Source organism: Canis aureus, chromosome 25, assembly GCF_053574225.1.
Source record: "Canis aureus isolate CA01 chromosome 25, VMU_Caureus_v.1.0, whole genome shotgun sequence".
Taxonomy (NCBI): Eukaryota; Metazoa; Chordata; class Mammalia; order Carnivora; family Canidae; genus Canis; species Canis aureus.
In genome coordinates, this window is record NC_135635.1 from 36,328,344 (window position 1) to 36,350,448 (window position 22,105).

General features: G+C 34.6%; 1 long non-coding RNA gene across 1 annotated transcript; it reads left to right on the forward strand.

Moving 5' to 3' along the window:
• The first annotated feature begins 820 nt into the window (after positions 1–820).
• On the forward strand, positions 821–21,836 carry LOC144297235 (uncharacterized). The gene is made up of 4 exons (XR_013364314.1): positions 821–864; positions 20,301–20,390; positions 20,898–20,951; positions 21,691–21,836. It is a non-coding gene; the product is annotated as an uncharacterized LOC144297235 (long non-coding RNA).
• Positions 21,837–22,105: the final 269 nt, after the last annotated feature.

Below are 22,105 nucleotides of genomic sequence, written 5' to 3' on the forward strand. Positions count from 1 at the left end.
TTTCATAAATTATTACTAACCTTTGATCAATGATCAGAACTCTGAAATTGTTATCTTTGGCAGATCGTCCTCTGCACTTAGTCTTACTAAGATATTTTCGTAATGTGCCCAGTGTGTAACATTATATTATAATTTGGAAGATTCTATAGGGGCACCCGGGTCGCTCACTCAGATAAGCATCAGGCCCTTGATTTTGGTTCAGGTCATGATCTCAGGGTCTGAGATGGAACCCCCTACCCTCCTGTGGGGCTTTGCCCTGAATGTGGAGCATGTTTGAGATTTTCCACTCCCCCTCCTAAAATAATAATAATAATAATAATAATAATAATAATAATAATAATAATATAAGAAGGAAGTAACTTTATTTATTGCTACAAAATTTAAATGAGCTTAAGAGCTTTATTTTATATCTAATAAAATCTATTTCCTCATAGTATATGTTGAAGTTCTTCATTTCCTCTTCATGGATTAGAGTCTCCCGGAGAAGCAATAATTTCAGGGTGTTGCCTAAAGGCTTAACTTTCTTTTCCAAACAGTAAGTTTCTCAAGATTTCCTATATTTTATACCATAAAGGAATTAGTCATGCAAAGAAAAAAGCATTATGTGATAACTATATAAACACAGTGATTGAGTGTTTCCATAAAAAATGAGAGAAAATGGTCAGATTTAGATATATAACTGCTAGTAAATGAATTGTTTCTTCATGAAAATATTAAATTACACATTGCTAAGATTAATTAGATATTATTTTCTATATTTCAGGTTGTCAGTAACTTCAGGGAGAGACAATTGTACATTTCTATATCTTCATATAAACAACAAAATTTCTTTTGCATCCTGCGTAGAAAGAAAAACATATGTCTGTAAGCACCAGATACTTAAGCTTACCTAAATTTGGTATAATGCTATCTCATTATCTAGAAAGAACACATTTCTCTTTTCTTCAAGCTGTATGATTATTTACTCAGTTATTTTTTAAAGACATTTTTGAGAGCAATTTTAGATTCACAACAGAATTAAGAGGAAGGTACTGAGATTTCCTATATTGCCCCTGTCTGCACCCCTGATAGCTTCCCCTGTTATCAACATCACTCACTAGAAATGGTTCATTTGTTGCCAAGTATGAATCCATAGTGATGCATTAACTCACCGTACGTCCAAAGTATACCTGAGATTTCTCCCTTGATGAGTAGAACTATTTTTCAACCTTTATTTAATGTAAAAATATATATACTCAGGAACATGTTATTATACATTTTAAGCTTTTGTATTTACTAAAATAAATTATATATAAATTACAAATCATAATATAAAGCACTGTTATTATAAAGTCCTCAATAAGGTGAACACTTCCACTCATATTTCCAAATTAATCGACTTGTCCTAGCCCTTAAAGGAGCTACAAATGAAGGTTGAGCAACTCAGGGTGGCAAGGTTATCAGTCAGTTTTGAGAAGGCGACAGAAACCAGGAGAAGTTCGATATAAAGCGTTATTAACCATTTGCAAGGGAAAGCCTTCAGAAAGGAGATGAAAGAAAGTTATAAGGATACCGTCGGATTAAAGGAAGGATTTCTGAGAAAGCCAGATCTACTCTCTGAAGATGGGATTCAGATGTCACCGAAGACAATGTGGCTACACAGCTTCATGGCAGACATGCTCACGGGATTGGCCTGGGGCGGAGCAGCTGCACAGACCACAGGCTGAAGGTGGTGAGGATGGATCTCAGGCTGTGACCGGAAAGCAGGGAGGACCCCTGCCAGAGTGTAAGTGTGTAGAGGCTGGAGGATGGGAAACTTTGACTGATATTGGCCACAAAATCTTACTGGAGGTTGAAAACACACGACTTCCTGCCTGCATGCAGCTGGCAACCAAGCCACAGTAGCCAAACACCATGAAAACACCTTGAAACCGGGAAGAAAAGACCTTTCTGCAGCAGTGTCTTGTTTTTTTTTTTTTTTATAAAATTTATTTTTTATTAGTGTTCAATTTACCAACATACAGAATAACACCCAGTGCTCATCCAGTCAAGTGCCCCCCCCACCCAGTGCCCATCACCCATTCACCCCCACCCCCGCCCTCCTCCCCTTCTACCACCCCTAGTTCGTTTCCCAGAGTTAGGAGTCTTCATGTTCTGTCTCCCTTTCTGATATTTCCCACACATTTCTTCTCCCTTCCCTTCTATTCCCTTTCAGTGTCTTGTTAATTGCCTTCACCAATAGGACACAACCTCATGTGAGCTAACAAGGGAGAGAAGTTGATAGCACCTAGCTCCATTATCTGACAACAGTAAGGGCAGTAAGGGATCGATGAGGGGCTGGGAGTACTCAGTTGTTAACAGGCACTCAGGGTGATCATGGAGCCAGCACCGGGTGGCTGTATAAGAGCCTTTCACATCTGCCCCACTTCCTCAGATTTGGAACCAGAATGTGTTTTTAGAATCTGTTTTAGCGCAGTACTGTGAAAGGTTAGGTTCATTATTGGTAGAGATTGCTTTCTCCTTGGATAATAGCCAGTAGTTTTTGGTCCTTTTTCTTGTCTGTTGCTTTCCTGAGTTTCAGATATTTTGGGAGAGATATTGTTTTTTTTTTTTTTTTTTTTACTTTTTATTTTTTTATTTTTATTTTTTTGAAGAATTAATTTATTTTTTATTGGTGTTCAACTTACTAACATACAGAATAACCCCCAGTGCCCGTCACCCATTCACTCCCACCCCCCGCCCTCCTCCCCTTCCACCACCCCTAGTTCGTTTCCCAGAGTTAGCAGTCTTTACGTTCTGTTTTATTAAATTCTCTATGTCCTTGGATGCACTTGCGTGGCTTAGTGGTTGAGGGTCTGCCTTTGGCTCAGAGTGTGGTCCCAGAGTCCTGGGATCAAGTTGCACATCAAGCTCCACCTAAGGAGCCTGCTTCTCCCTCTGCCTATGTCTCTGCCTCTCACTCTGTGTCTCTCATGAATAGATAAATGAAATCTTAAAAAAATTCTCTATGTTCTCACTTCTGTCACTATTATTACCAAGTTTGGATGTGAAAAAATAAAAGGTTAAATAATGAAGAAAATAAGAATTTAAAATGTACAGATATTTGTGTGAGTCAAACAACTACTTATTACCAGAATTAAGAACCAACATTAGTAATTTGATGATTAAGAGATTTTTCTACCCTAACTCAATGACCTTCAGAGAGAGAGATATATTAAACTCAATTATTATTTGCATAATAAATTTATATTTCATAAGCATTTATCTCTTTGAATATAGACATATTCTTTTTAAATATTTATTTATTCTTGATATACTAGACAGAGAGAGAGAGGCAGAGACACAGAAAGAGGGAGAAGCAGGCTCTATTCAGGGAACCTGATGTGGGACTCAAACCCGGGTCTCCAGGATCACGCCTTGGGCTGAAGGCGACGCTGAACCACTGAGCCACCCAGACTGCCCAGACATATTCTTTATATTTTTTATGTTTATTTCCCCTGTTAACACAGAGTAGATGAATATTCAAAATTAATATAATACATAAATGGTAGTTGTACCTAATTGCTAAAATTGTGTTACCAACAACCAAGATTACAATGGCATTTAAAAATAAGCATTTATTTCTTATTCACCCCTTTGTGGTTTGGCTGTGTTTCAGTTGATGGAGGTTTGGGTTTGTATGAATTTGGCTGTAAACCACAGACGCAGCTCAGTTCTCTTTTATATATTTTATTATTAGAACAGTGGGCTATCTGGTATATGACCCATTTTAAAAGAGATCTGCAGCTCTCCAAGGGGCCAGCAGATATGTGGTTCTTAATTTTGCACTCTAAACTCAAAAGGTGTCACTTTCCCACCATATATTGTGAAAATAAGTCACATGGCCAAACCTATCAATAATTGTTTGCAAAGTATACTGTTTTCAACTGGTCAGTTGGAGGAAATATGGGTTCACTGAAAAATAACCTAATCTACCACAATGGCCATAGGAATATTTTTCTCATTATATTTCATGAGCTATCTTTGTTTGTAAAAAATAAACATTAAGAAATAAAAAGATCACACTTTCTTAACCTCTTATCTAGAGTTTTGTTTCGTCTATGACTAAACTTCTTATAAACTAGCCTTGTATAGTGGTAAACATCATCATGCAGATGTTCACCTAGGTCCTTGATCAACTTACAACAGCGAGTATACAGTCTGGTATAAAGTTTAAGGACATCTATAGTGAAACCAGCTCACTTCTGAATGCACAGTATTAGGCTGGTGACTCAGCTACATAATTTCTCTGGCTCAGTTTCCTCTCCTACAAACTATATAATGCAAATAGTATCTTATTTATAGAGTTAATTGAAGACTATTTGAAACACACCTCTTGCTTCATAAGTATTCACGAAATCTCTACATTTTTACTTAAAAACATCATGCTTCAGTTCCATCACCTCTGATATGATAACCATATAGGTAGCCGCTGATTGGGCTGATCTGAAGGGTAATACTATAATGCCTAAAGATCTTTAAAATAAAGCCTAACCACATAAAGTTTTTGCTGTGGGATCTCTACATATTTTGAATTCCCAAATTTTCAGTGAAGGCTGATTTCCAAGAAAACACAAACTCTAAAACTGTCTTCTTCCTTTCACCCCTCCAAATCTCTGTTGTTACAATATATTTAGCTGGGCATCAGAAATATAATCTGACTTAACCACCCCCACCATATACTCATTGCTGGGTTCGGGTAACTATCTGCATTGTCTAGATGTACTTTGTAGCAAGAATGATAGGCTCTATTCCCTGTGAGCAAATCTTTGAATGACTATGAGAAATCTATTCTTTTTAATGATCACCAATGCTTCTAAATATTTCAATATTATGAACTGGAACTTTCCGTGTAATGTATGCATTTAGAATGTAGAATGCCTATTCTGTGTTTCTCAAAGTATAAATAACATACTAATTGTAGAGAATATACATATATTTTATTGAGAAATACACACTACTTCTTGAGATTGGCTAAATGAAATATGGTTAAGAGATGGTGAAGTTTGGTCCTTTAAGCTTTTGAATTGATTTCCCCTCAAATCCTCATGATATTATTAACTGATACTGGAAATTCAATTTGATCCCAGAGTATTCTAATCTTAAAAAAATACACCAAGTTTCAAAGAGAAAAAAAATTATTACAAGGATTAATTCATTTTGTTAGGTACTAAACACCACAGAAGAGCAATTGTTACCTAATTACAAGAATCCAAAGAGATATATAATGATTTTCATAGTTCTGATATTAGTACAGTTTATATTTTGTTTCTACCTACTATGTACAAACGTATAGTAGAGGGATATGAATTATAGAAATCAGATAATAGATGTTAATAAGTAATGATTATGAGAGTATTCCTTTTTATGCAACAATATGAAGAAATCCTCATTTAAAAATCATCATATCCATTGTTACCAATTGCCACAAATTCCCTCCTGCTACAACATAATAAGAGATAAATCATTATACAATTCCCAAAAAGTGGTTTTGTCAGTGACTCAAAGGACATGTAGAGGTGGACATTCTTGTGTATTTACTCTATAAGGGCAAATAAATTGGGGTATGAAAGCCTGGCTCTTCCAGGAATGTGTGTGTGTTTGTTTTATTTTTGCTCACTTGTGAAGGTGTACGGATGTTGTATACACCTGTGTATAAATAAGCAAGTTGTAAATTTGCATGTTTTAATGTTCAAAGCTTTTTTGGGTAATATTTCATAATCTTTCTTTAATTTATCATGGTGACTGTTGTCCAAAGGACGTAGTCCAATAATTGTTATTACATGAGCATAGAAAGAAACCATGGAAACAGAGTTTGTTGTCCTGTGCTTCAAAGAACTCTAACATACTCTACATAGAAGATAAAGAGGAAACAGTAAGATTTATAATGTTTCTAGATATAATAAAAGCTTATCAGTTAATGTTACATTTGTAGAGTTTTTCTATAGTTTTCTACATATTTCTAGTTTATTTTAAAGTCTGTTAATATTCAAAAATTTAGACTCAACAATGTTTTTTTTAATATTTTGTACGTTCAATATACATTTGATAATTTCTAGTTCTTGATTTTCATAGAAAACCATGCTTCAAAAGGAAAACCAGGCAAAAAAAAAAAAAAAAAAAACAGGCTTCAATAGATGCTTTTGAATGAAATAGCTTTACTATTTAATTTTACCACACAGCAAGAAAACTAAACGTGATTGTGCAACTTGATCACAAAGTAGTGGGAACCATGTAATTACAAATCAGAGCATGAAAGAGAAGTTTAGAGCCTCTATCAGCCCTGCTTATTTTAATAATGTGAAACATCTTTGCTTATTTTTGGACTTTATATCAATGGAATCATGCAATATGTATTTTTATATGTGTCTCCTTTCACTCTCATGATATTCGTAATCTATCTATATTATTGTATTTGTCTATAGTTTGTGAATTTTCACTGCTGTCTTATAAGAATATGATATTTTTCAATCTATTTTCAGAAATTTAGTTCCTTATCAGTATGTGGGTATTATGAATAATTATTTTATGAAAAGCCTTTTGTATATCCTTTTCCCCATATCATATTGATAATAATTTATTATCACAACTACATAGTATATGATATATTATATTTATGGAATGCATATATGTGTATTTTTCATAGTAAAACAATAATGCATAAATATAACATGATAATTTTATTTACATATATTTATAACATTATAATTATAACAATTTCCTCTAAGCATTAGTATGAGATTGCATGGTCATATTTTTTAAATATCCCCTACATTTCTCTAGTTTATTGTGTAAATATGCATTGTACAAATAGTCCCTTGGTGCTAAATAATCTGAGAAAAATTATTACAATCAGTTCTGGTGTTTATATAACAGTACCATTTTTCTGGGTTGTGAATCATTAAAATATTCTCTTTTGTGAGAATAAGTTCTCGAGTGTGTCCCTTGTTCATTTCTCCTGAAATATGTTTTCTTTCACTTCTTGGAATTTCTTGTCATATTTTAGATATGAGCACTTTTTTGAGTTTGTCAGATGGAAATAGCTGTGATTTGCACTTTTACCTCTATTGGAGTCTTTTAGTGATCAGAATTCAATGTTACTGTGGTCCAATTTATCCTTTTGGTTGTTAGTGATTTTGGATCTATTCCAGAAGTTCATCAAAGTTCATGAATATAATTTCCTATATTATCTTCCTGGATTTACCTTTTTTCCTACATTTTTAACTTTTAATTAGGGTTCATGATCTCATTAGAATTTATTATTCATGATGCTGTGTTTGTGATGTTGTGAGATAAAAATAAAGACCACACTTCTATACCAAGACCTAATTGATGGAGCATAACTTATAACCAAGTAGATCATTTCTTCATACAAATACAGTTATATATATGTCCTTATATGTTCTGATCTGCTTTATATAAATAATAGAGATATTCGATATCTTTATATAGATTACATATGTCAGTCTACACAGTCTATTACAACCGATTGCACTTTGAATAAATGTGGAGCTTTACCTTCCTTTATGTCCCTTTACTTTTTCCATTTAGACTATAATGTCTTAAAATATATCACTATCTACATTGAGCATCATACCAATGTTATAATTTTTCTTCAACTGACAATTTTGCTTCAAATATCAAATGATTTAGAAAACACAAGAGGTGAAGGAAAGTCCATTAGACCTGATCATAGCTTTCTTCTTCTTCTTCTTCTTCTTCTTCTTCTTCTTCTTCTTCTTCTTCTTCTTCTTCTTCTTCTTCTTCCTCCTCCTCCTCCTCCTCCTCCTCCTCCTCCTCCTCCTCCTTCTTCTTCTTCTTCTTCTTCTTCTTCTTCTTCTTCTTCTTTCTTCTTCTTCTTCTTCTTCTTCTTCTTCTTCTCCTTCTCCTTCTCCTTCTCCTTCTCCTTCTCCTTCTCCTTCTCCTTCTCCTTCTCCTTCTTCTTCTTCTTCTTCTTCTTCTTCTTCTTCTTTCTTCTTCTTTTTGTTATTTTCCTGATGATCCAAGTTTCCTTCTTTTTTCTTTTGATTCTCGTATAGATAACTTCCATTAGCAGTTCTTTAGAGTGGATCTGGTGGTGACGTTTCTTAGTTTTCTTTTATCAGAGAATGTCTTGATGTCCTCAGCATTCATGTGTTTTTTCCTCACATGGTTTTCAGATATTTTGGAAGAGATCTGGTTTTATTAAATTCTCCAGGTCCCCTCATCTGTCACTCTTTACTCATATGAAAAAGTACCTTAAAGCAAAGTATATAATGTTTAATTTTGAAGAAAACAAGAATAAAACTAAAAAGATGTTTATGTGAGTCACACAGCTATTAATTGCCAGAATTTATGATAAACATTAGTAGCTTGATAATGATTCAGATATTTCCCCACCCTAGTTCAATTATAAGAAGGAAAGAGGTTAAACTCAATCATTAACTGTAAAATAAATCATATTTCATATACATCTATCTGTTTGAACATAGTCTTTTTTATACTTATCCTTTATACACTCTTTTATGCAATAGAGATATTATATGAGTATTCAAAATAAAATTCATATAATATGTAAATGGTATTGTAACTAATTGCTAAAGTTGTGGTACAAACAACCCAAGATTTTATTTTGTATCCTTTGAGTAAATACCTAGTAGTACAATTGCTAGATTGTAAGGTAGTCCTATTTTTAACTTTCTGAGGAATCACCCACTGTTTTCCAAAGTGTTTGCACCAGTTTGCATTCCCACCAAAAGTGCAAGAGGGTTCCCCTTTCTCCACATCTTCCTCAGCACCTGGTTTTTCCTGTATTGTTATTTTTACCCATTCTGACAGGTGTGAGGTGATATCTCATTGTAGTTTCAATTTATATTTTCTTGATGGCCAGTGATGCTGAGCCATCTGTGTCTGTTGGCCATCTGCATGTTGTCTTTGAAAAAAATGTCTGGTCATGGCTTCTGCTTACGTTTTAATTGGATTTTTCATTTTTGGAGTGTTGAGTTTGAAAGCTTATTTATATATTTTTGGTACTAATCCTTTATCAGACATGTCATTTGCAAGTATCTTCTCACAGTCCCAGGTTTGCCTTTTAGTTTTATATTTTTCTCTCACTATGCAGAAGCATTTTATCTTGATGAAAACCCAATAGCTTATTTTTGTTTTTGTATCCCTTACCTCAGGAGATATGTCTAGATAGAAGTTGCTATGGCCAATATAATAGAAGTTACTGCTGGTGTTCTCCTTAGGATTTGCATGGTTTTCTGTCTCACATTTAGGTTTTTCATCCATTTAGAATTTATTTTTGTGTATGGTGTAAGAAAGTGTTCCAGGTTCATTCTTTTGCGTGGTGTTGTCCAGTTTTCTAAACAGCATTTGTTGAAGAGACTGTCTTTTTCCCATTAGACATTCTTTCCTGTTTTGTTAAAGATTAATTGACCATATAGTTGTGAGGTCACGTCTAGGTTTTCTATTCTGCTCCATTGATCTATATGTCTATTTTTGTGCCAGTGCCATACTGTTTTAATGACTATAGCTTTGTAATATAGCTTGAAATTAATTGTGATGCCTACGTTTTTGTTTTTGTTTTTGTGGTTTTTGTTTGTTTGTTTGTTTTGTTTTGTTTGCTTTTCTTCTTCAAGGTTGCTTTGGCTATTCTGAGTGTTTATGGATCCATATACAATTTAGGATTGTTTGTTCTAGCTCTGTGAAAATTGCTGATGGTATTTTTTTTTTAAATTCTTTTTTTTTTTTATTTATTTACTTATGATAGTCACAGAGAGAGAGAGAGGCAGAGACACAGGCAGAGGGAGAAGCAGGCTCCATGCACCGGGAGCCCGACGTGGGATTCGATCCTGGGTCTCCAGGATCGCGCCCTGGGCTAAAGGCAGGCGCTAAACCGCTGCGCCACCCAGGGATCCCTGCTGATGGTATTTTAATAGATATTCATTAAATGTGTAGGTTTCTTTGGTTAATATAGACATTTTAACAATATTTGTTCTTCCAATCCATGAACATAAAAAGTCTTTTCATTTATTTGTATCATTTTCAATTTATTTCATCAGTGTTTTATATTTTTCAGAGTACAGTTTTTTTACTTCTTTGGTTAGGCTTATTCCTAAATGTCTTCTCATTTTTGGTGCAATTACACATGGGATTGATTCCTTAATTTCTCTTTCTGCTGCTTCATTATTTGTGTATACAAATGCAATTTTTGTATACAGAAATGCATATTTCTGTATGTTGATTTTGTATTCTGAAACTTTACTGAATTTACTGACGAGGTATAGCAGTTTCTTTTTTTAATTGGAGTTCAATTTGTCAACATATAGCATATCACCCAGTGCTCATCCCATCAACTGCCCCCTTCAGTGCCCATCATCCAGTCACCCCAACCCCCCGCCCACCTCCCCAATACTACCCCAAGTTTGTTTCCCAGTGTTAGGAGTCTCTCATGTTCTGTCACCCACACTGATATTTTCACTCATTTTCTCTCTTTTCCCCTTTATTCCCTTTCACTATTTTTTATATTCCTCAAATGAATGAGACCATATCATGTTTGTTCTTCTCCGATTGACTTATTTCACTCAGCATAAAACCCTCCACTTCCGTCCGTGTCGAAGCAATGGTGGGTATTTGTATTTCTAATGGCTGAGTAATAGTCCATTGTATACATATACGACAGCTTCCTTATAAATTCAACTTTTGATGGACACCAAGGCTCCTTCCATAGTTTGGCTATTGTGAACATTGCTGCTATAAACATTGGGGTGCAGGTGTCCAGCGTTTCACTGCATCTGTATCTTTGGGTAAATCCACAGTAGTGCAATTGCTGGGTCATAGGGCAGTTCTATTTTTAACTCTTTGAGGAACCTCCACACAGTTTTCCAGAGTGGCTGCACCAATTCACATTCCCACCAACAGAGCAACAGTGTAAGAGGGTTCCCCTTTCTCCACATCCTCTCCAACATTTGTTGTTTCTGTCTTGTTAATTTTCCCCATTCTCACTGATGTGTGGTGGTATCTCATTGTGGTTTTGATTTGTATTTCCCTGATGGCCAGTGATGAGGAGCATTTTCTCATGTGCTTGTTGGCCATGTCTATGTCTTCCTCTGTGAAATTTCTGTTCATGTCTTTTGCCCATTTCATGATGGATTATTTGTTTCTTTGCTGTTGAGTTTAATAAGTTCTTTATATATCTTGGATACTAGCCCTTTATCCGATAGGTCATTGGCAAATGACTGGGCTTTCCTGTCCTGGAGGCTATCTCCACCTGGCCTTAGCCAGGCTTCACTGGCCCCTCCCCCACTGGATTCTTTTTTATTTATTTATTTTTCTATCATCCTACCTTGATAGAAGCATGAATTATTCTCACTGTAGCATTCCAGTTCTTCTCTCTTTAAATCTCAGGCCAAATTCGTAGATTTTCAGGATGATTTGAAAGTTATCTAGGTAAGTTGGTGGGGACAGGTGGCTTGGGGACCCTACTCCTCTGCCATCTTGCCCTGCCCAAGAAGCTCTATAGCAGTTTTTTGATGGAGTCTTCTGGGTTTTCTACGGAGCATGTCAAGTCATCAAAAATTGGCAAAGTGACCTCTTCCTTACTGATTTGGATACCTTTGATTTCTATGTGTTGTCTGATTGCTGAGAGTAGGACTTCTGGTATTGTGTTAAATAATTGGGGTAGGAGTGGACATCCCTGTCTTTTCTTAACCATGGAGGAAAAGTTCTCAGTTTTTCCCCACGGAGATTGATAATTGAGTTTTTCATATACGGCCTTATAAAATTGAGGTATGTTCTCTATAAACCTACTCTGTTGAGAGTTTTTATCACGAGTGGATAGTAAACTTTGTCAGATGCTTTGTCAGCATCTATTGAAAGGATCATATGTTTTTTATCCTTTCTTTTATTAATGTGGTGTATCATGATTGATTTGCAAATATTGAACCATTCTTGCAGTCCATGAATAAATCCCACTAGATCATGATGAATGATTTTTTTAATGTTAGCTTTATTTGCTCGACTTTTATTGAGAATTTTTGTGTCCATATTCCATCAGAGATATGGCCTGTAGTTCTCTCTTCCATGGAGTCTTTATCTGGTTTTGGTATCAGGGTAATGCTGTCCTCATAGAATGAATTTAGAGGTTTTCTTTTTGACCTTTTTGGAATGATTTGAGAAGAATAGGTATTATCTCTTGTTCAAATGTTTGGTAGAATTCACCTATGAAGCCATTTGTCCCTGGAGTTTGTTTTTTCGCTTTTATTATTATTATTATTATTATTGATTCAATTTCTTTGCTGGTTATCAGCTTGGTCAAATTTTCTGTTTCTTCCTCCTTCAGTTTTGGTAGATTATATGTGTCTCAGAATTTGTGCATATCTCCCAAGTTGTCAGATTTGTTGGCATATAGTTGTTCATAATATTCTCTAATAATTTTATTTCTGTAAGGCTGGTTGTTGTTTCTCTACTCTCATTTGTGATTTTATTTGTGTCCTTTTGCTTTTCTTTTTGATAAGTCTGGCTAAAAGATTACCAATTTTATCAGTTGTTTCAAAGAACCAGCTCTTGTTTCATTGATCTGCTCTATCGTTTTTAGTTTCTATCTCATTTGTTTCTGTTCTATTGTTTATTATTTTCTACTTTCTGCTGGCTTTAGGCTTCCTTCGTTGATCTTAGAGATAATATTAGGTTGTTTACTTGAGATTTTTCTTGCTTCTTCAAGTAGGCCTGTATTGGTATATTCTTCCCTCTTAGAATCATTTTTGCTGCATTTCAAAGGTTTTCTACTGTGGTGTTCTCATTTTCATATGTTTCCATGTATTTTTCATTTCTTCTTTGATTTCTTGGTTGACCCGTTCAGTATGAAATAGCATTTTATTTGGCCTTCACATATTTGCTTTTTCCATTTTTGCCCCTGGCTGACTGCAAATTTAATAGCACTGTTGTTAAAAAAAGGTGCATGGTATGAGTTCAATCCTTTTGCATTTCTGGTCACCTGTTTTGTGACTTGATATGTGGTCTATTCTGGAGAATGTTCATGTGCACTTGGAAAAGAAGTATATTTTGCTGTTTTAGGACGAATTGTTCTGATATATCTGTTCAGTCCATCTGATCCGGACTGTCATTTGAAGCCACTGTTTCCTTGTTTATTTTCCATTTAGATGATCTGTCCATTGATGTCAGTGGACTTCAAAAGTTCCCTACTATAATTGTGTTACTATCAATGAGGTTCTTCATAGTTGTTACAAATTTTTTTTTAAATTTATTTTTTATTGGTGTTCAATTTGCCAACATATAGAATAACACCCAGTGCTCATCCCATCAAGTGCCCCCCTCAGTGCCCGTCACCCAGTCACACCCCCCCCGCCCACCTCCCCTCCCCGCCCCCCCGAGTTCGTTTCCCAGAGTTAGGAGTCTCTCATGTTCTGTCTCCCTTTCTGATATTTCCCACTCATTTTTTCTCCTTAGCCCCTTTATTGCCTTTCACTCTTTTTTATATTCAATGAGGTTCTTCATATTTGTTACAAATTGATTTTAATATAAAGTACTCCCATTTTGGGTGCTATAAATTTACAATTCTTACATCTTCTAGATTGTCTTTATAATTATATAGTGCCCTGCTTTGTGTCTTTTTACAGTCCAGATCAAAGAGGCACGGAGAATTCCTACCAAAATCAATAAAACCAGCCAACACAAAGACATAAATAGTTTTGCAAAATATGATGATAAAATAATCTTAAAATCAAAAAATAGAAGAATTCCTTAACTTAAACAAGAAGACCTATAAGGCTAGCTGGATATTTCTCAACACAAACTTGGCAAGGCATAAGGAGTGGTATGATATATTCAAATTGGTGAATTTTAAAAATCTGCAATGAAAAACATTCTATCCACAGAGGCTACCACTCAAAATGGAAGATGGCATAAATAATTTTTCACATCCAAAAATTAAAGGTGTTTGTGACACTCAAAACAGCTTACAGGAAACATTATAGGGCACAAGTGCAAAGCAGAGACCAAAAGTGACCAAGATAAGAAGGGATGAGAGAAAATTTCCGGAAACAATGACAAAACAAGTAATAAAATGGTAATAAATACATATCTATCAATAATAACTTTGAATATTGATGGACTAAATACTCCAGTCAAAAGATATAGAGTGTCAGAATGGATAAAAAGGACAAGACCCATGTATATGCTGCAAATAAGGGACTGCAGATAACAATTGAGAGAGGGAGAAAAAATTACCATGCAGATGGACATCAAAAGAAAGCCAGAGTAAGAATACTTAGAAAAACTAGACTTTAAAACCAAAGCAGCCTTTAGAAAGAGTAAAACAGGAAATAACATGCTCTTAGATTTCAAACTATACTACATAGTTGTAGCAATCAAAGCAGTATGGCACCACAATAGACCACAGAGATCAAATGAATGGAATAGAAACCCCAGAAACAAATTTCTGTTTATATGGTCAATTCATAGACAATGAAGAAGGCAAAAACAGACGATGGGGAAAAGAGAGTCTTCACTACAGTTAAAAAAAAAAAAACCCGAAAAATATGTGCTAAAAAATAAAACTAGACTACTTTTGCACACCATACACAAAAATAAACCTAAAGTGAGTTAAAGAACCAGATGGAAGGCCAGAAATCATAAAATTCCCAAAGAATCCATTGGCATTAAGTTCTTGGAGAGAGGGCTTAATTTTATTCTTTGGATGTGTCTCCTTAGGGAAGGACAACGAAAGGGAAAAAAAAATAAATGATACATCAAACTCAAAAAGTTTTGTGCAGCCAAAGAAAGCACCATAAAATATAAAGGCAGCCTACTGAATGGAAGATGATCTTTTCAAATTATATATCCGACAAGAAGTTAGTATTCAAAATATACAAAGAACTCCAACAGCTCAACACCAAAATTAATATGAAAAAATGATTAAAAAATGGGTTATGGACCTGAATAGATATTCTTTGAAAGGAGACATACAGATGGCCAACACATGAAAAGGTATTCAACATCACTAATCATCAGGAAAATGCAAATCAAAACCCCAATGAGATCTCACCTCACACCTGTCAGAATGGAAGACAAAAAGTAACAAAATTGGCACAGATGTGGATTAAAGGGAATCTTGTGCACTGCAGTGGGAATTTAAGTTGACGTTGTCATGATGGGTAATTGCATGGAGGCTCTTCAAAAAATTATAAATGGAAATAGTGAAACATCCAAAAATTCACCTCTGGGTATCTATTTGAAGAAAAGGAAAACATTAACTTGAGGAGATGTATGCACCCTCTGTTTTTGCAGCATTGCTTACAATAGTCAGGATATGGAAGCAACCCATTTGTCGACACATCTATACATGAATGAATAAGTAGGAGATATATATATATATGTAATATATGTATGTATACATATATGATGGGATGTATATATATGTGTATATATACACATATATTATATATATGTGATGGAATATTAATCTGAGATAAAGAATGAAATTTTTGTCATATTTGACACCATTGATGAACCTACAAGTTTTATGTAAATAAAATTAGTCAGAGAAAAGCAAAATCCCTATGATTAAACTAGTGATGTAGAACTAAAAACAAACAAAACAGAAGCAGTCTTTATATATAAAGAGTGGTTGATTGCTATAGGATTGAGGGGATGAGGAAGGGCTGAAATATGTGAAAGGAAGTCAGTGGTACAAGCTCTCAGTTATAAAATAAATAAGTCACAGTGATGTACATTACAGCATAGGGAATATAGTCAATAACACTATTAATTCTGTATGGAGACAAATGGTAATGAGCTTTATCATGATGATAATATCATAATGTGTATAAATACTGAATCACTATGTCTACACCTAAAACTACTATAGTATTGTATATCAAATGTACATCATTAAAAATAAATACATAAAAATAAAAATAAAATTGTCACCTAATTTTGCAATAAATCCCAGAACTTTATAGACCAATAGAAATATACATGCAACTATCTTCCAAAATTATTCACAAGTTAAATCCAACAATGTAAAAAATGGAAGAGAATTGTATTGATGCAAACTATGTAATTTAGATTTAATGCTTTATTTCTGTGGATGTTCATGTATCACCTAATTGTGTTTTAAAAGTACCTTTGCTGCCCTCGCTTAATTTTTTCAGTTAAGTAAAATTTTCAAAAATTACATTAATTTTCCCAGTACTTCATTAGACCTAGGCTTATCTCATTGAAAACAAGTATTACTATTATAATAGAGACAACGTGTCATTGGAGGATGACTCCATAAGTAGTAGAAGTAATTATTCAGTATTCAAACCTCCTTCATGGTGCTATTGGTCTGTATTATTCAATGTTGTGTCCTTCCCACAGGCATTTTGTTCTTTTCAGCAGAAATATAAATAACTTTTTTACAAGTAATAAGATTTTTACAGGTCTATTAAAAACTAAGGCAGGGCAGCTGGGTGGCTCAGCAGTTTCGTGCCTCTTCAGCCCAGGGCCTGATCCTGGAGACCCATGATCCAGTCTCATGTCAGGCTCCATGTATGGAGGATGCTTCTCCCTCTGCCTGTGTCTCTTCCCCCTTCTCTCTCTGTGTCTCTCATTAATAAATAAATAAAATCTTAAAAAAAAACTGAGGCAAAAAAATGAGAAGAAGAGTTTGGAAATTGATGTTTTTTGACAGTGAAAATAAAGTTGAAAATGTAGTGATAATAAATTTGAAAAGTTGATACTTCAGAATGTGTGTAAGATATTATTAAATACCTGTTAAGGGGATGATGATTTTAGAGTATTGTCAGTACATAGAAATGACATAGCAAGTACATAAGAACAAGAAGCATGTAATGGAAAAGTCAGCAACTTTGTCTAAAAGTAAAACAAACATGTAAGATATTTTTCAGAAGGCCTAAGTTCTCAGTGTTTGTGAATCCGATGGAAGTCACTTAGCCTGAGTGGCCAAGGCTCTGATCCCAATACCTTCTGGAACACAAAAACTTCTCAGAGATACTTGCCAATGGACAAAATAAATGACACACTACAAACTGAAAGTGTGTACATTCTGGAGGTGTGTGATGAGATAAAGTGTCTTCAAAATAGCCCAAGTGTAAGAATTTCCTGTTCAAATTTTAAGTGACACAGTGATGAGAAATCTACTTTTTCCACTATTGGGTCACTCTGAGCTCTCACAGGGCCTGCAGTCTGTAAAGACTACAGATAGTGTCTGTTTATCAGAGTAACCTGGTCTCCTACTGGAAGATGCCTTACCCTCTGGCCAACAGAAGGTATGTGCCTGCACTGCCCTGTCTCTCTTCCTAACCACCTCATTTAGTAGGAGATACAAATGCTGGATGGGATGTAACTGAGGTGCAATTAATACATAATCAAATGGCAGAGAACTTTGGCATTTTTATTCCAAAACTTCAGGGTAACAGACAGGAATGAATAGGAAATAAGTTGGAGAATTTCTTAAAATATTCAAATTTTTGCCTGTGGAGAAGTAATTAGGCGCATTTACACATGCATAATTACGTTTGCAAATCAACAGAATTTCAAGTGAAATCCCATAAGCATCATGACAAGGAACAGTTAATTTTGGATTTGTCATCAATATAGATAGAATTACATATATTATTTGATATTTAGCTCATATTTAAATAGATTCTTATCTATTTTAAGATGAACAGAGGTAAAGAGGAAAACAAAAGAGAACTAATCAAACCATGAGATGTTCTTCACTATAGAGAACAAACTGGAGGTTGATGGAGGGGAGGTGGACAGGGGTGGGCTAAATGCACGATGAGTATTAAGAAAGACACTTGTATTGCTGAGCACTGAGCGTTATATGTAAAGGATGAATCACTAAATTCTACTCCTGAAACCAATATTTTACTATATGTTAACCAACTAGAATTTAAACAAATACTTAAGAAAAATAGATTCTTAAGATGAATCAATCCATCAGGGACACGGGGTGGCTCAATGGTTGAGTGTCTGTCTTCAGCTCAGGGTGAGATTCCAGAGTCCTGGGAATAAGTCCTACATCAGCCTCCCCACAGGGAGATGCCTCTGCCTATGTCTCTGCCTCTCTGTCTCTGTCTCTCATGAATAAATAAAATCTTGAAGAAAGTGAATCACCAAATTGTGAAAGTAAAACTTAATTCCGCATACATTTGCTTTGATATATAAAAGAAGTTTGGGGATCCCTGGGTGGCTCAGCGGTTTAGTGCCTGCCTTTGGCCCAGGGCGTGATCCTGGAGTCCTGGGATGGAGTGAGGCGTCGGGCTCCCGGCATGGAGCCTGCTTCTCCCTCTGCCTCTCTCTGTCTCTCTGTCTATTGTGAATAAAGAAATAAATCTTAAAAAAAAAACAAAAAACAAACATGAACCTTAAAAAAAAAAGAAATTTGATTTTTCACGAAAAGCAAGATGAAGGATCTTCTGAAAATGCTAACTTTAACTTATGTATGAAACAATCAAAAGACTTTTTAAAAAATTGATCAATATTGGCAAAAAAAGGATATTTAATACTGAAAGACATTCTTATCTAATGAATTATGTTACATGTCCAAAGGATATGAGTAACGGTAATGTGAATATTGTTAGTAATACTAGTTAGTATTAGTATTAAAATAAATAATATAGTATTAAGAGCTTAGAAAATCCAGATGGAGTAGTGTTTTATATGCATTATATTTTGCATATTTTAATTCCCATTTTACATTAGTATAAACTAGGGAGCTAAACAGGAAGGAACATTTTAAAAGTCATACTCTGTAAATTTGAGAGTCATGAGTAATTCCAAATTTCACTGACTGCAGAACGCATGGACTGAATTATGAAATGACAATAACTTCATTTATTAGAATTTCTTATACAACTAAACTACCCTATGCTTTTGACATTCAGAGATCATTCTGGAAGTTTGTACCAACAGTGTTCTACCCTAAATGATCTACAATTTTATTTATCATTTTATGGTTTCAGATGCTTGCCATTAAATCAGCTGTCAATTTCTGGTGTTAAATACTTCAAAAAAATATTGTTTGGTTTTTGTTTTCAGTATTGTTCAGATTTGGGATAAATTTATTGTGTCATAATATTCTTAAACATATAAAATACTTCTTTTAAAATTTAACGATTTCTCAGAATTCCACAGTTACTCAAAATAAATGGCCACATGATGGTACAGCGTTACCTTTTAGGAAAGAAATCTAAGTCCTCAACTAAAAGTCATTTACTGCAGGAAATTCCTTATATGACAAAACTAGTACTTCCTAATTTAGGGCACTCAATTTTTTAACCAATAATGTATTTAAAAATTGTCAGATACTGGTGCAGCATTTTCTTTCTAACACTAACCCAGTTATTCTAATAATGTTGACATGTTTCTGTGGAATCACCTTGTCTTAAGAAGGACAATATTATTCCTGAATTCCTTTCTTCACTAATTTTCACTTTACATTACTCCAACCAATACTATTGTGTCAAACATAGAATAACATTGTAGAAACCACTTATTCTATCATGAAATACTTCTTTAAAGCTCTAAGGAAATTAGCACCAGATTTTGCATTGCTCAACTGCAAATGAAATCACTCACCCCACACTCCACCCAGTGTCACTGTCCTAGCAGTCTTGTCATTACATACACTCTTCATCAAGTCCTTCAGTACAGTTCCACTCAGCACTGTGCCTGCCACTTTGCAGCTGCAGACATGCATAACCAAGGAGGTACCTATGCAGAGCTCAATCAGTCTAAGGACTCAAAAAGACAGCAAATGAAAGCTAAGGGCACTAAGTGTTCCACTTCAGTAACTGAGCAGGAAATAACCTATGCAGAATTAAATCTTCAAAATGCTTCTCAGGATCTTCAAGGGGATGGCAAGAACTACCCCTGCAAAGGTAAAACATTCACTACACACAGTATAATTTTCTAGGATGTGTTCTTTGGGTGTTGGAGTGGAGGGTATGAGTAGGAAATGATCTCCCATATTTTTCTTTTGTGAGGATCAGAGCTTGGAGCAGGAATATAATATTGTAGTTGAAATTTGAGGATGAGCCTTGTTCAAGTGTGGTAATTCATGGTCTTTATCACGTCTCATGGGGTAATATATTTACTGCAAATGCAACGGTATATTCTGAGAGAAGATTACAAGAGTAGATGCAGGTTTGGGGGCCATACATTTATACGTGACTCCTTGTGCATCATTGGTTCTCTTGTACGTAAATTTCCTAAATGATTATTCCCACCCATCCTTTGTCAGTGTTTTCATTTCTCTTCCTACTATTTAGCATCATGTCCAGGGAAGCTCATTGCTGGAATCCTGGGAATCATCTGCCTTATCTTGATGTCCACTGTGATCACAATAGCTGGTATTCTCTGTGAGTATTTGAATGACTACAAGGGATTTTTTCTCTTTGATGATCATCAGTGTCTTAAAATATTACAGAACTTTATGGAATTGTATTAGCTCATTTTAATGCATATATGCCCTAAGTGTGGAATGGTTATTCTGAATTCGAATTTGTCAAAAGTAGAATTAAGGGAATCACTATAGACAGTATCAGACATATATTCAGACTTCATAACTCAAATGCAAGTTATAGGAGAGACCTTATTGAGAAATATAAATAAATTGAGATTGGTTACATCAAATACTCTAAGAAATGGTGATGTTTGGTTCTTAAAGCTTTTGGATTATTTTCCCCCTTGGGTTCATCATTTCCCCCAAGTGTTCATCATTTTATTGATCTTTTACTGGTATATCAATTTTATTCCAGATTTTCTAATTTTAAACAATACAGCAAATTTAAACTAAGAAACTCAAATCATTATGATTTATTTAATTTAATATTAAGTTTGTATGAGCATTGCTTTAATATTTCTAGCTACTGAAGGACCAGTGCGGAATAACACTTCCCTGGAAATAACTACCCAGAAAGGTACACTATCACTTTCAAACCTCATATACTAGTAGAATTTGTATTTTATCTCCGTCTTAAGCTTGGCAAAGATTCTTTTGGGGTAAATTAAGTAGAAAATCACATAATAAATGTTCAGAAATCATGAATATAGAACAATATTATTTCTTATGCTATAATAGGAGGAAATACTCATTTATAATGAGTTCCTGGGGTTCCTGGATGGCTCTTTTAAGTGTCCAACTCTTGGTTTTGATTCCAGTCATAATTCCAGGGTCCTGAGTTTGAGCCCCATTGGGCTCCAGGCTGAGAGCAGAGTCTGCTTGAGATTCTCTATACCTCTCCCTCTGTCCCTCCTGTTTATGCTCTCACTCTCTTAAACAAATAAATAAATAAACATTAAAATAAAATAATAAAATAATCACCATACCCACTATTTCCAATGGCCTCAAATTTACTCCTGTTATAATACGATTAAAGATGAGTCATTAAACAATTCCAAAAGAGTGGTTTTATTCAGTGACTCAAGGGACATGTAGAGATGGACAGTTTTGTGGGTTTACTTTATATGGGCATATAAATTTGGGGATGAAAGCCCAACTCCTTTGAGAGTATATAAGTGTGTGTTTCATTTTATTTTTACAAGCTTATAAGGGTGCATGGATGTGTTATATACATCTGTGTATACACACGCAGGTTGTACCTTTGCATGTTTTAATATTCAAAACTTTTTGGATAATATGTTATAATCTTTCTCCAGGACATTACTGTGGCCATTGTGCAAAAGGATGGTTTACATATTCCAACAATTGCTATTACATTAGCACTAAAAGAAAACCATGGAACGAGAGTTTGACATCCTGTTCTTCTAAGAACTCTACCCTGCTGAACATAGATGATAAAAAGGAAATGGTAAGATTTCAATGTTTTTGGATTTAATAAAAGCATATCAGTTAATATTATATTTGTAGAGTTCATCCATATTTTTGTACATATTTCTAGTTTATTTTAAAATCTGTTACTATTCCACAGTTTGAGTCTGCGATATTTTATTTACATTTTTATGCCTTTAATGTACACTTAATAATTTCCACTTTGTGCTTTTCGTAGAAAACCATGTTTTCCCAAAAGCTCTTTTGCCTGAAATGACTTTACTATTTAATTTTACAACACAT